The sequence below is a fragment of the Orycteropus afer genome, unplaced genomic scaffold, assembly GCF_000298275.1.
Source record: "Orycteropus afer afer isolate SDZICR_OR568_19922 unplaced genomic scaffold, OryAfe1.0 scaffold00021, whole genome shotgun sequence".
NCBI classification, from domain to species: Eukaryota; Metazoa; Chordata; class Mammalia; order Tubulidentata; family Orycteropodidae; genus Orycteropus; species Orycteropus afer.
Genome location: NW_006921608.1, coordinates 7,046,451 through 7,061,582, shown reverse-complemented (window position 1 = coordinate 7,061,582; position 15,132 = coordinate 7,046,451).

The following is a 15,132-nucleotide window of genomic DNA, read 5'->3' as shown; positions in this document are numbered from 1 at the left end:
TATCCTATTTTCATACCTGACTAGGATCCCTATTCTTACCTAGAATACTCCCAGAATGTCTTCTCTCAGACTTAATTGGTGAATATGGGACAAATTTATTATTTGTTATTCAAAATAAAGTTATTGTGGATAACTATGTGCTAAGCACTGTGCTTAGCACTGAAGAGAGACAGAAGGCTGATTTTCAGTTAGTGTGTGAGTTATGTTCTTGATGGTTGGTAAATGCTGCCCAAGTGCAATGGGTAACCCAGCCCACCTCAGTCACTGTTTCAACCACCTGTATCCTTCCCTGGGATGCGGACTTCCCCAGCATCAAGAAACTGAAGAACCAACACCAGAAGCACAGCAGGAATCCTCCAAGCCCCTGTCTAGCACCCAAACCAAAAACCCACTGCTATCAAGTTAATTCTGACTCATAGTGACCGCCATAGGCTTTTAAGGTGGTATATCTTTATGGAAGTAGATGGACCCATCTTCCTTCCATGGACTAGCTGGTGGGTTTGAACCATCAACCTCCTGGTTAGCAGTCAAATGCTTTAAGTACTGTGCCACCAAAGCTCAGAGGCCAGTGTTATTCTGTTAGGTTAGTTCCAATGCCTTTTCACTGGTTAACTAATTTGAATAGTGCCCTGGATATACAGACAAATAGCACATGGTCTTTGACATTAAATTGCTCATTTTTTTTAAGGAAAAACAGATACACAATTACCAAACAATGTGCTGTAAACATTTATATATATATTGTTTGTGTGTATGTGTGTATCTGCAAGGAAAAATCATTTAAAACAAAGATACACCCTAGAAAGTTAAAAATAAATGATGCTATCTTGCTCCCATCTCTAGGCATAATCAAGAAGAGATGCAGTTGCCAATATCATGCAGATTTTTTAAAATAAAAATAAAATATTGCTTGTTGTTGGTGCCATCGAGTTGGTTCTGACTTACAGCAACCCTGTGTATAACAGGTATAGGACCCTGCCTGGTCCTAATCCATCCTCACAATTAGTGGTATGTTTGTGTCCATTGTTGTAGCCATGGTGTCAGTCCATCTCACTGAGGGTCTTCCCCCTTTTATGCTGCCCTCTGCTTTACCAGGCATGGAGTTCTTCCCCAAGGACTGGTCCATCCTAATAATGTGTCCAAGTATGTGAGACAAAGTCTTGCCAACCTATTAAGGAGTCTGCCTCTTTTCAATATAATGGTACACAATTTTAACATATTTAATACTCATGAAACATACATTCCACAAATTAAATCATGTCAAGTTAACAAACCACCCATGGTAGAAGTTGAATATTACACAGACCGTGAGCTCCTTGAGCTCAGGCATAGCCTCTTTTATTTGAGTTTCCTTACGCACTGCCATGCAAGGTTGGGCAATCTACTTCCGTAGTGATACCATCTTGGAAACCCAAGGAGGGTTGCTATGAGTCGGGTCTGACTTGATGGCACGTAACAACAACAACCCACTGCCAATGAGTTGATTCTGACTCATAATGACCTTATAGGACAGAGTAAAACTGCCCCATAGGGTTGGCAAGGCTATAAATCTTTGTGGAAGCAGATTGCCTCATCTGTCTTCTGTGGAGCAGTTGGTAGGTTCAAACCACCAACCATTTGGTTAGCAGTCCAATGTTTTAACCACAGCACCACCAGAGCTCTTTAGTTTCCTTGGTGAAACATACTATCCATCTTTGAAAATGCTAGCTGAATTACTGAATCCAATTACCCCATGCTTTTTGTAAGTTTTGAAAAGCTGTGATATGTAGCAGTTCACTCTTTCTTTCCTTTTTGGATTAAGCTAAATGCAAAATGCCCAAGATGTCTGATATTTTCTAATACTTTGACAATGAATCAGATATTTTTATAGACGGGATTTCACTACAAGAATGTTTGTTTACCACAGATACAGTTATAACACCAATCAATTATTTTTTTTCTTTATACTCTGCTCTTATGAAAAAGAAGTAAATTCGAAAACATCAACTGATTTCAGAAATTACATACAAATTAAAATTTGTGAGTATCCTAGTTTCAGATCAAACTCCTGTTGCATTAACTCCAACAATATTGCAAGAGTTGCTGTTAATTAATCCCATGTAATCTTAAGATTTAATTATTATTTTAGAATAGACCAAGAAAGCAAACTGTTATCTTTCAAAAGTACATTTAAAAAATAATAGTTGAAAAAGAGATGGTTTTCCCTTCATTTTTAGTTAACTTAAAATTAAAGTAACCGAGATCCTTTGACTGGTCTGCATAGTCAAGGTTTATCAAAATGTCACACTGCAATTATGGAAGAAGTTAGGTATCTAAGCACTAACACATATATTATTTTATTCCATTCAAACCTCCCAATCACTATGATGTAATTTTCATTAATACCTCTATACAAGTGAAAATAACAGAAGCCCAGAGAAATAAATGGACTTGCCTAAGGCCTTAAGATCCAGGACTGTAATTCAGGTTCTCTTGATTTGGAGGCTTAAGGAAAAGGGGGAAGATTATATTTATTTCAATTATAGGACAAGAGAAAATAACACTTTAAATACTGCTCTTTGACAGTATTTTTCAAAGCTAAAATTTTTATAAAGGCTTACTCTTAGTAATTTATACAAAAATGTGAGCACTAACAGAAAATGCATGCTTGCAAAGAGTGACTGTGCTATTGCATACCACATAAAAAACTATTAAGTCCAATCAACATTTATTGAACAGCTATTTGCAGCAGACTTTCTGTTCTGGAGATACAAAGAGGAAGTAGAAAGCCAATGCTGTGACCTCAGGAATCCAGACATTTGTTTAGTATCTAAAAGTCATATACTTAAGAGCCAAGATTATTTTATTATTTTTTTTCTCATTATTCAAACATCTTGTTATAGCATGACTTCCCTATATTATGTGTGCAGATATGTCACAAATTATTGATTTTGGTTCAATAATTTAATTAGTTGGCTATGGTTTCTATAGAAGAATTCTTTTTACCTCTAATACTGTGATATTTTAAGAATTAATGAAATGAACATAAATTTTGAGTTTTTTAGACTGAAACTCAATATATTACCTATTTCATAATTACTCAAGATAGTTTGTACAGATTGTTTCTTTACTTCCATTCATTTTTCTTTCAAATTTCCCATTCTTGGGAAGCAATAATGGAGTTCATTAAGCTATCTCTGTGTGTGTATGTGTGTGTGTGTGTCTGTATGTAGCAAATAATTCAATGATCATAATTCCAAAGCAGGTGAGATCATGTCCTGTTTTCCTTCTGGCCTAAAGGTCCTTTTCATAGCCTTTCATTTTCCTATTGACTTTACCCTGGACCTAGTTGCAGGTTCAATCAGTGAAATAAAATTAAAATTATTTCTACTTAGAGAAATATGACAGCTAGAATTTTTATGTTAATTAATCTTTGGTTTTTTATTATTATGTGACTACCTATCATAAATTTTCTTGCAATTCAGTTTTACTACATTCTATAAATTATTTTAGTTTATTCCAGCATTCACCTGACTTGCAAATGGTTAAATTTTCACCAATTCTTTCAGGCTCTAAAATCCAGTATTGTCTGTATTAACATCAGCAGGAACAGCTTTGATATTCAGAAATAATTGTAAGAGCAGGAATAAACTGCAATTCACAGAATCTGTGGTCAGACTCTATTCCTGTTATCATGTTAGATTCTGTGTAAGTAAATTAGTACAAATTAAACACGATGAACAATAATTCACAAACATACTGATATTTTCCTCAGACTCGGACTAAAGAACAAACAGGTCGCTGCTGTTCTTGTGTATCCCACAGCCAAATGAGGAAGCTCTGGCTTCCTCACCTGCATACCCAGTTCAGCACCATCTGTTTCCTGTTTTAATGTGATATCTCACAGTTTTTCCAAGCCTTTCACATCAGTAAGCACAAGCCTAATAGACAGTTAATATGAATCAAGAAGCCTGTTTTCACTAAAACTATGTTCTAGTCTTCTCTCGCTCTTATTTTTTGAAATGCATAACACTACACTGGCTGCTCCCACTTCAATAGCATAAAATTCCCTAGATTAATATAGGTTATTTGCAGCACATTGACGGGACGCTGGTATTCAGATACTGGATGATGGCTAACAAGGTAGCTGGAATTTTAATCTTGCATAGAAGGGAGTATCCCCATCTTGCCGGCTCTCTAACAGTTAAATGCTCTCTGCTCCCTTCCCAATCCTTTACCTCTTATAATCATTACAGTTATGAGTGCCTGAGCAACCAATTGCAAATCTACTTTCTGTACACTTCTTACTGGTTGTTACTACTTTTATTCTTGACAACCTGACTAACTGAAGTCAAATCATTCAGGTAATATACATTTGGAATTTCTTTAGAGGTAATAAATCGGTTTCCCCTTAGAAAATGGCTTTAAGTCCCATGGGATAAAAGAATAAAATGATGTGCAAAAGACTCTAATTCATAGTTGGATTCCAACCAGCTTCTTGTCTCATTCTCAGAAGAGTGTGTGTGATGGATTTTATTTATTGAGTTCCTTGAGCGAAGATATCTACCAGTTAAACCATTATGAGTTTTTCAATGTGAATTATCTATTAACAGCAAACACATTGTTATTATACAGAGGGGAAAAGAAAAACACACTACCATCGAGTCAGACCCTACACATAGCGACCCCTCCTTGGGTTTCTGAGGTGATATAACTACGGACGTAGATTGCCCAACCTTCCTTCCAAGGAGTGGCTGGTGGGTTTGAACCACCCACCTCTGGTTAGCGGTCAAATGCCTTAGGCACTACATCACCAGAGCTCCCTATTATACAGAATAAAGCATAATTCATTGGTGCTCAAACTTTTGATTAGAATCACCTGGAAGGCTTGTTAAACCATAGACTGTTGATGTTGTTGGGTACCATCAAGTCAATTCCAACTTACAACAACCCTACAGGGCAAAGTAGGACTGGCCCATAGAGTTTCCAAGGCTGTAATCTTTACAGAGCAGACTACTTCATTTTTCTCCTGTGGGGCGACTGGCGGGTTCCGACCACCGACCTTTAGATTAGAAGCTGAGTGTTTAACCACTGTCCCCCCAAGGTTCCTTGAAGCATTGAATGTGAGGTTCTATTTCCAGAGTTTTTGATTTAAGTCTGTCATGGGGCCCAATAATTCACATTTATAACAAGTTGTCAGGGAATGCTATTGCTGCTGGCCCCAGGACCACACTTTGAGACCTGTTGGTGTATTATTTAGAGCTCTGAAGATGAAGTTGCATTTACCTGAGTTTTAGTACTGGCCCTGCCTCTTTTTTTTTTTTTTTCAATTGTGATTTGGGTGAAAATTTACAGAGCAAATTCACTTTACATACAGCAGCTCACATTCACTTTGTCTCATGACATTGACTACAATTTGCCACAGTGCAACAGCTCCCCTTCTACTTCCTCCCCAGAGTTACCTCTTCCCTGTGTCCTTCCCTCCATGTACTCCTGCCCCCTGAGCTGCCTCCCTGTGCATACACAACCCTTTTATTCTCCCATGATTGTTCTATCTACCTAATGTAAATGGTGACCTCATATGCCTATCTTTTGTTTGGCTGGAAGCACAGGAGTGGGTTTAATTCCAGACCTGAAGGGCAGTTAGGGGCCATAGTCTCAGTGGTTCCATTAGGCTCTATCAGACCAGCAAACCTGGTGCCTTTTTTCTTTTAATGATTTTGAGTTTTGTTGCACATTGTTCTCCCTCTCTATCCAGGATCTCCTACATAGATCCCCCTCCGAGTGGTTGACAGTGGTAGCCAGGCACCTTCTGGTTCTTCTGGTCTCACAGTCATATAGGCTGAGGATCGCATGGTGTACCTGGCTCTGCCTGTTAATGAGTCCTGGTTGCACATTCTTAAGCCTTCAACTGCTAACTGAAAGGTCGGCAGTTTGGACCCACCAGCCTCTCTGAAGGAGAAAGACATGGCAATCTCCTGTAAATATTACAACCTCATCACATTTCGTTATACTAAGATCCAAAGGAAGGAGACGAAGCACAGAAAAAGGATGGAGAAAATTTCTCAGAGGTAAATATTTACAATTTAGTTTAAACAAAAATAAAGTGAGTTGAACCTTTGAAAGTGTGTGGCTCAGAAATAAGCATTTTTATGTGTGTCTTAGCCACTAAGAGCCTATAGTAGGATTTTTCCCCCCATATTCAATGTTTTATGTTGATTTCCTTCCATGTTTAGTTCTTGGGAACACCAAGATGAATTAATATGTGTTTATTAATTACAAACCAAACTTCAGATTCACCTAGTAAAGTATATTAGTTCCAAATTAAAAATATATATATATGTGTGTGTGTGTGTGTGTCTATGGAAGCAAGATTGAGCAATCTACTTCCATAGAGATACTGCCTTGGCAACGCAGGGGGAGGTCGCTATGAGTCGAATCCACTCAGTGGCAGTGAGTTTGGTTTTTTTGTTATGTATGTCGATAGGCAGTTTTGATGTTATTGATAAATCAAAATTTTTACTTGTTTACTACTATCCAACACTCATCTGTCAGTTTGTCCTACTGTGGTGGTTTGCATGTTGCTGTTAGGCTGGAGGGTATGCCACCAGTATTTCAAATACCAGCAGGGTCACCATGGTGGATAGATTTCAGCAGAGCTTCCATATTAAGACAGACTGGGAGCTCTGGTGGCCTGGTGCCTAGGGCATTTAACTGCTAACCAGAAGACTGGTGGTTCAAACCCACCAGCCACTCCTTGGAAGGAAGGTTAGGCAGTCTACTTCCATAGTGATACCACCTCAGAAACCCAGGGAGGGGTCACTATGAATCTAATCTAACTCCATAGCAGTGGTTGCGTTTTGCATTTTGGGAAGGATGGAGCCATCCACTTCTGAAAAAATTGGCCAGTGAAAACCTTGTGAATAACAGTGAAACACTGTCTGATATATTCCTGGAAAACTCTGAGAATAGCCCTGAAACATTGTCTGACACAGTGGCTGCAACGATGGACTCAAGTATAGCAAGGATTGTGAGACTGGTGCACTAGCAGGCAGTGTTTCATTCTGTTGTGCATAGGGTCGCGATGAGTCAGAGCCAGCTTGATGGCACCTAACAATAAACAACAGTGGTATTTATTAATATCAGTAATTTTGACTTCTCAATAAGATCAGAACTCTCTGTGAGCATAAGTAATAAATATTTTCATATCTAATTCTAAAACTCATGGAGTTAGAAGAAGTCTTAGAGATTGATTTTCTAATATAAACTTTGAACAAGTTATAAGCCTTATAAAAATACAGAAGTTTTATTAAAGAGCTTCTAACTAAATTATATTATGCTTTTGATTACCAGATCTTTATCTCTAAGAACAAGCATTTTTATCATTATTTTACAGATGGGGCCACTGAGGTATAAAGGTAATTGTTATCTTAGGTGATACAAATCATTAGTGCCAGTGATAAAAATGAAACCAAGATTTCTTGAATCCCAGCAAATTTTCCATTAGAAAAAGTATTTCTTGTGTGAAAAACTATTCCAAGCAGTTATCAAGCAATAACTTTTTGGTTTATTCTGTTACTTTAGCAACCATTTATTGAGTGCTTACTATGTACCAGTATCAGATATAATGTTAGCATTCCATTAATGGTGTGCTCTGGTTACCTAGTGCTGCTCTGACAAGAATATACCACAAAAGGGATGATCTTAACAAACAGGATTTATTCTTACAATTTGGAGGCTTTAGGTCCAAGTTCATAGTGCCAGGCTCTAGGGGCTGGGTAAAAGCCTCTCAACCTCGGGTGTCCAGCTCCACCTCCTGCTCCCAGCCCACTGGCACTAGAGGAGTTTCTTCTCTCAGACAGCTGCTGGCTGCTGAGGCTGAGAAACCCCATGGTTGACAAGTAAAAAGGCACAGTCCCGAGGTTACCAAACTGAGTGGCAGGCCATTAACTTAAGTCCATTTTAAGTTCCAAGGTCGGCAGAGCATAGCAGGCTCCTGAGCAACGACACGGCTACATGCAGAGTCCAAGTGTGCCATAGGCTAGAGACCATTCCCAAGGCTTCTCCTTATATACAGGAAACAGACCACATCCCAAAGGCAGCTACTCAGCTCCTTGTGGTAGATCACCCCACCATGGAGTTGATTGCCAGTCTCATCATGGGGAATAACTACCACCAGCTTCCCAGACTCAACCAGGCCCAGCCAAGTTGACACACAAATATAACTATCACGTGGTGATATCAAGAATTACTTATTTCTTCTAGCAAGGCCTTTAGATTTTTTATTTGTACCACCTATATGTGGTTCAGAGTTAAAATTTGCTAGTACAATTGAAATTAGAATCATCTTCAAAAGCAAAAATCTACTGAAGACCCCACTCTGAAAGATATTTCATGATCTTTCCTGAATAAAAACTGAACCAAAGCCTTTATGTACATTAATGTAAGAAAATTCACAAATATAAGACTTTAAGTGAATCTGCAGATATTTACATAAAGTTATTTTCTTAATTTTAACATATGGACACTTGTTGTTATTTGCCGTCGAGTCAGTCCCGACTCGTAGCGACCCCTCCACACTAGAGAAGCTAAACTTTAAGATCCCTTCCGTCTCTAATCTATTTCTGATAGTGTCATATATTTGGGAAATAAAGACATATTGTGTTGGTTGACCACATATTTTAACTGTAAAAAAATGTCCCTGTGTATATTAAGCTTCAGTTTCCACAATTATTTTCAAAAGACTTAACACCAGAATCTCTATGGAACTAAAATCCTATAGATGGAGCCAACATGATATTTAGTCTATTGGAGACTGGAAAAGAAATTCAGATTCAGGTCCTTTGTTTTAATTACTTGGATAGGTTTTGTAATAATGTTCATACAGTATTAATAGCTGTATTGCTATTCATTTTCATATCATCTGGAAATAACATAATTAATAACATAATTAACATAATTAATAATTAATAACATAATTAACATAATTAATAACATAAGTTTTCTCTTCCTCTTCTTCCTCTTCACATCACAAGTGAATACTCAAATGTCTTCAATACACTATTTATATATTTTATCTGCTGTCTACCAGTGAATTTATAGTGCTCAGAATTATAGTTGGCATTCAATATATGTTTGTTGAATTAATAAATGAATTTGGTGCTTTCTAAAGGGCTAGGATTTTTTAAAGTCAAGTTTATTGAGCTATAATTTATCATAGTAAAAGCCATCAATATAAATGCATAATTCAATTAGTTATGACCAATGTATACAGTCATGTAACTACAATCATGATAAAGAGCATTTCCCTCACCCCAAAAAGTTCCACTGTGCACTTCCCTGCTCACCCTCTGATAGCCACTAATCTGCTTTCTGTCACTATTGATCTTAAGAGCCTTGGAGTCACTTCTGACTCATAGTGACCCTAGGTACAACAGAATGAAACATTGCCCAATTCTATCACCCTCACAATCATCGCTATTTTGCAGCCACTGTGTCAGTCCATCTCATTTAGGGTCTTCCTCTTTTTCGCTGACCCTCTCCCTTGCCAAGCATGACGTCCTCTTCCAGGGAATGCTGCCTCCTGGTGACATAACCAAAGTATGAGAGACAAAGTCTCTCCTTCCTCCCTTCTAAGTAACATTCAGGCTGTACTTCTTCCAAGACAGATTTGTTCATTCTTCTGACAGTCTGTGGTATATTTGATATTCTTCTCTGACACCATAATTCAAATGCATCAATTCTTCTTTTGTCTTTTTATTCATTGTCCAACTTTCACATGCATGCAAGGTGAATGAAAATACCATGGCTTATGTAAGCACATGTTAGTCTTCAAAGTGACAACTATACTCTTTAACACTTTAAAGGGGTCTTTTCCAGTATTAAACATCATTTGATTTCTTGACTGCTGCTTCCATGGGCATTGATTGTGGATCCAATTAAAAGGAAATCCTTAACAACTTCAAGCTTGTCTCCATTTCTCTCATTGGTCCAGTTCTGAGGATTTTTGTTCTCTTTATATTGGGGTATAATCCATATTGAAGACTGTAGTCTTTTGATCTTCATCAGTAAGTGCTTCGAGTCAGCTTTACTTTCAGCAAGTAAGATTGTCTCATCTGCATATTGCAGGTTGTCAATAAATCGTCTTCAATCCTGATGCCTTTTCTTCTTCATGGCGACTTCTCAGGTTATATGTTCAGCATACAGATTAATAAGTATGGCAAAAGTAAACAACCCTGATGCACATCTTTCCTGATTTTAAACCACATAGTATCCCCTTGCTCTTTTCAAACAAGTGCCTCTTGGTCTATGTACAGGTTCCCCATGAGCACAATTAAGTGTTCTGGAATTTCCATTCTTCACAAAGTTATCTATAATTTGTTTTGATCCTCACAGTGGAATGATTTTGCATAAAAAATAAAACATCTAAAAACGAAAACCAAAGTCACTGTCATCTAGTTGATTCCAACTCAGGGATCCCCATTGGGTTTTCAAGGCTGTAAAGCCTTATGGAAGTAGATTGTCCCATCTTCCTTCTGCAGAGCAGCTGGTGCATTTGAACCACTGACCTTCTGGTTAGCAGCCAAATGCCTTGTCCACTCAACCAAGATCGAACATCAGCAGTGATATCCTTCATTCTATATCCTCTTCTGAGTCCAGTTTGAATTTCTCAGTTCCCCATTGATGTACTGCTCCAACTGTTTTTAAATTATATTCAGCAAAACTTTACTTGTGTGTGATATTAATAATATATCCACATTCTGTTGTGTCACCTTTAGGCACAAATATGGATTTCTTCTTATCACTTGGCCAAGCAGCTGTCTTCCAAATTTCTATGCATAGATGAGTGAGTGCTTCCAGGGTTGCATCCATTTATTGAAACATCTCAATTGGTATTCTGCCAATTCCTGGAGCCTTGGTTTTCACTTAATGCCTTCAGGGCAGATTTGGACTTCTTCTATCAGTACCACTGAGTTTTGATCATGCGCTACCTCCTGAAATGGCTGAATGTCAACTAGTTCTTTTTGCTACATGACTCTGTGTATTCCTTCTGTCTTTCCTTTCTGCTTCCTGTGTCAATCAATAGCTTGCCCACAGAATCCTTCAGTATTGCCAGGTGAGCCTTGGATTGATTGTTCTTCAGTTTTTTTCAGCTTGAGAAATGCCAAACGTGTTCTTCTCTTTTGATTTTCTAACTCCAAGCCTTTGCACATTTCATTATAATACTTTGTCTCCTTAAACTGCCCTTTTAAATCTTCTACTCAGATCTTTTAATTATTTCTTCTATTCACTTTAGCTACTCTATGTTCAAGAGCAACTTTCAGAGCCTTTTCTGACATCCATTTTGGTCTTTTCTTTCTTTCCTGTCTTTTTTAATACAAGAAGTGATGATTTGTTTTCACTTGTCCTTTTCTATTGTCTACTTGTGGGAATGTATTCTAAACATTACTGTGCCCTCAAATCCAGAGTGGACATTTATAGTACAGCAACATTTATTACTCTGACTAGCTAAAGGTGATGTATGTGTTGGAAGTTCTTTTCCCCCATCAAGGAACACAGAAGGGGAGTGGGCTGAGGAGATTCTTCCTAGGAGACATCTTGATTTTAAGAGAAAAAGAATAAATATATTCGAAGAAACAATGCTCTTATTTTCTACAACAGATGTTAGTGCCATTTTCTACTAGTTTGAAAGCTGAATTTTCCCACTTTGCTGCTTCATTCATGTTATGCTGCCATATCAAAAGAATGAAGGAAAGGAGAGAAAAAGGGAAGGAGGGAGGGAGAGATGGAGGGAGGGAGACAGAAAAGGAAGGAAGGAAAGAAAAAAAGGATGAGAGGGAAGGAGGGAGGGAATGTGGGAAAGAAGGAAGGAGGGAGGGAGGAAGGGAGGGAAGGAAGAAGGAAGAGAGTAGCATGAAGTTGTTCCTTATTGTACCTGGCCTTAGGAACTCGGTCCCCTTCAGGTCTATCCACGGGAACAAAACTACCTTTCTAGAGGCTCCACTCTTGCTTTCGAACATGCGAAAGTGATACCTGAAAGAATAAAGTTTTCTGATATCCTTAGGACATTTCCTATATCTTTTTTCTCTCTGACTTCTACCTCACCTACAATCCAGGTATTTAACGAAATCAATTCTGGTTTGAATTTTCCCCACTAAAAACTTAGCCCAGTGTGTATAAATGATGTTGTGTTCTTAGTTTCACTCATTATCTCCAATAATAAAGATCCTAGAACCAGAATTTCACTGATAATTTTCTTGATGAAGTGCCAGACAAGCAAGAAGAAAGATCTTCCTCACCTGAGCCATGATGATACTAGCAGGATAACTTGAGTGGTGGGGTTTTGTCAATCAGCTAGACCCTGCTAGCAACACATGTGCCATAAGGAGAGGTTTCAATCTCCCTATTCCCACAGTTGCACTGCCCTGACCATGTTGTTGTTGTTGTTGTTGTTAGGTGCTGTCCAGTCGTTTCTGACTCATAGCAATCCCATGCACAGCAGAACAAAACACTGCCCAATCCCATGCCAGCTCCATGATCCCTGCTATACCTGAGCCCATCATCCCAGCCACCATGTCAATCCATCTCATTGAAGGCCTCCCCCTCTTTCGTTGACCCTCCACACTACCAATCATGACATCCTTCTCCAGGGAATGGTCCCTTCTGACAACATGACCAAAATAGGTGAGATGAAGTCTGGCCATTCTCGCTTCCAAGGAGCATTTCGGGTGCACTTCCTCCAGGACAGATCTGTTAGTTCTTTTAGCAGTCCACGGTACTTTCAGCATTCTTCACCAGCACCAGAACTCAAAAGCATCAACTCTTCTTCTGTCTTCCTTATTCATTGTCCAGCTCTCACACGCATACAAGGTGATTGGAAATATCATGGCTTCTGTCAGGCACACCTTAGTCCTCAAGGAGACATCCTTGCTCCTCAGCACTTGAAACAGTTCCTTCATGGTTGACTTTCCCAATGCTACACGTTGTCTAATGTCCTGACTGCTGCTTCCATTGGCATCGATTGTAGAACCAAGCAATGTGAATTCTTTGACGACCTCAATCTTTTCTCCATTTATTGTGATGCTGCTCATTGGTCCAGTTGTGAGGACTTTTGTTTTCTTTATATTGAGATGTAATCCATACTGCAGACTGTATTCTTCAACCTTCATCAGTAAGTGCCTCAAGTCATCCTCACTTTCAGCAAGCAAAGTTGTATCGTCTGCGTATCTCAGGTTGTTAATGATTCTTCCTCCAATCCTGATGCCACATTTTTCTTCATATAGTCCAGCTTCTTGGATTATTTGCTCAGCATATAGATTGAATAAGTATGGGTAAAGGATACAACCCTGACACACTCCCTTCCTGATTTTAAACCATGTAGTGTCCCCTTGTTCTGTTCGAACAACAGCCTCCTGGTCAAGGTACAGGTTCCTCATGAGCACAATCAAGTGTTCAAGAATTCCCATTCTTCTCAATGTTATCCATAATTTGTCATGATACACACAATCAAATGCCTTTGCATAGTCAATAAAACACAAGTAAACATCTTTTTGGTATTCAGCAGGGATATCCCTCATTCCACACCCTCTTCTGAATCCAGCTTGTATTTCTGGAATTTCCCTGTCAATACACTACTGCAACTATTTTCCAATTGGACATCCATTTTTCAAAATTTCTATGATGTGTCTCTGAAACATCTATTGTTTGCTCAGTTTGGGGGATGTCATCATTCCAGTTGTCCTGCTCATACCCTCTTTATAGTTCACTCGACTCTAAACATCTGCTTATCTGAAAGGCCTTCCCTGATTCCCCCAAACAAGGTTAGTTGTAACCATGAAATATTAGGGTAGGGGCAGAATTCCAATTAGAGTCTTGCATATGTATTGCTTCCCTTATACTCTTTGGGCATACAAAGTGGCCCATCATATGTACTAAATAAACGTGGACTCTTGATAAATACCACCATCTGACCTGTCAGTTTGTTTTCCTGTGGTGGCTGGAGTGTTGCTATGATGCTGGGAGCTATGCCACCAATAATTCCAATGCCAGCAGAGTAAGGACTGTTGGTTCAAACCCACTCAGTCATCTAGCAAAAGAAAGACCTGGTGATCTACTTCCATAATTGATTTTCAAATTTAGCTTCTAATAAAAAAAAGGGGGGGGCATTTTTATTTGAACAATTTTAAACAGGGTATAGGATTCAATGTCTTTGTACACCACAGAATTTCATAAATTATGTATTTGGTTACATAGACAAGGGCAAAGCATAATATGAAAATATACCAATTTGTTTAGGCCTAAGGGATTCATTTTATAAACTATTAAATGTATGATTTTACAATGTGCATCAATTACAGATAGACAAGAGGATGGAAAACACAGTAATATCCTGTTACATTTTGAACCCCATTACCCAAAACAGATATATTTAATTGATTACTTACAAGAACCCCATGAATGGGGATTTAGATTTGAGACACTTGAGGTAATTTATAGCATGTCTTAATATCAATTCACCTTGCATAATATGGTTTAAGACAAACATGCGTACAAGACTGACCTTTATCCATTTTATAATTTTGATAGCATAAACATAATTTTAATTAGAAAAGAAATAATTTTAATAAAATTATGCTTTCTTAGAAATATGTCTAGTGTCAAGACCTTGATGAGTTAACCTGAAATTGTAAAAGGTGGGGTTAAATAATTTATCAGCAATAAATTTTGTATTCAAAAGGCAGAAATTGTGAAAAGTGGTTTTAAACTTCTTACAATATATCATTTTACCAATAAGTATATCTAACAAAGATGAATAAGTTAATGTTTGTAAATGATAAAAGCCTAGAATTTCTTATTTTGTAAGCATGGTTGGCGTGAGTAACTAAATATCAGTTTCCTTTAAATGGAACAAATCACTATTTTCCAGCAGAACACCTCTTGCAGCAGTCACATAATGAAAGTGTTTCCCGATAGGTTTCCATCTTCGAGAGCAGATTTTATTTCTCTGCCTGATTTCCAAAAATGCAATATGATTTCATGAGGACGTAGGCCAATGGACCAATAAATGACTGTTGTAAGTATGTATCAAGAAATGGTCACAACTTGTGATGCAAAATTTGTCTTGTACTTCTTATTTCTTTCCATCTCAGAGTT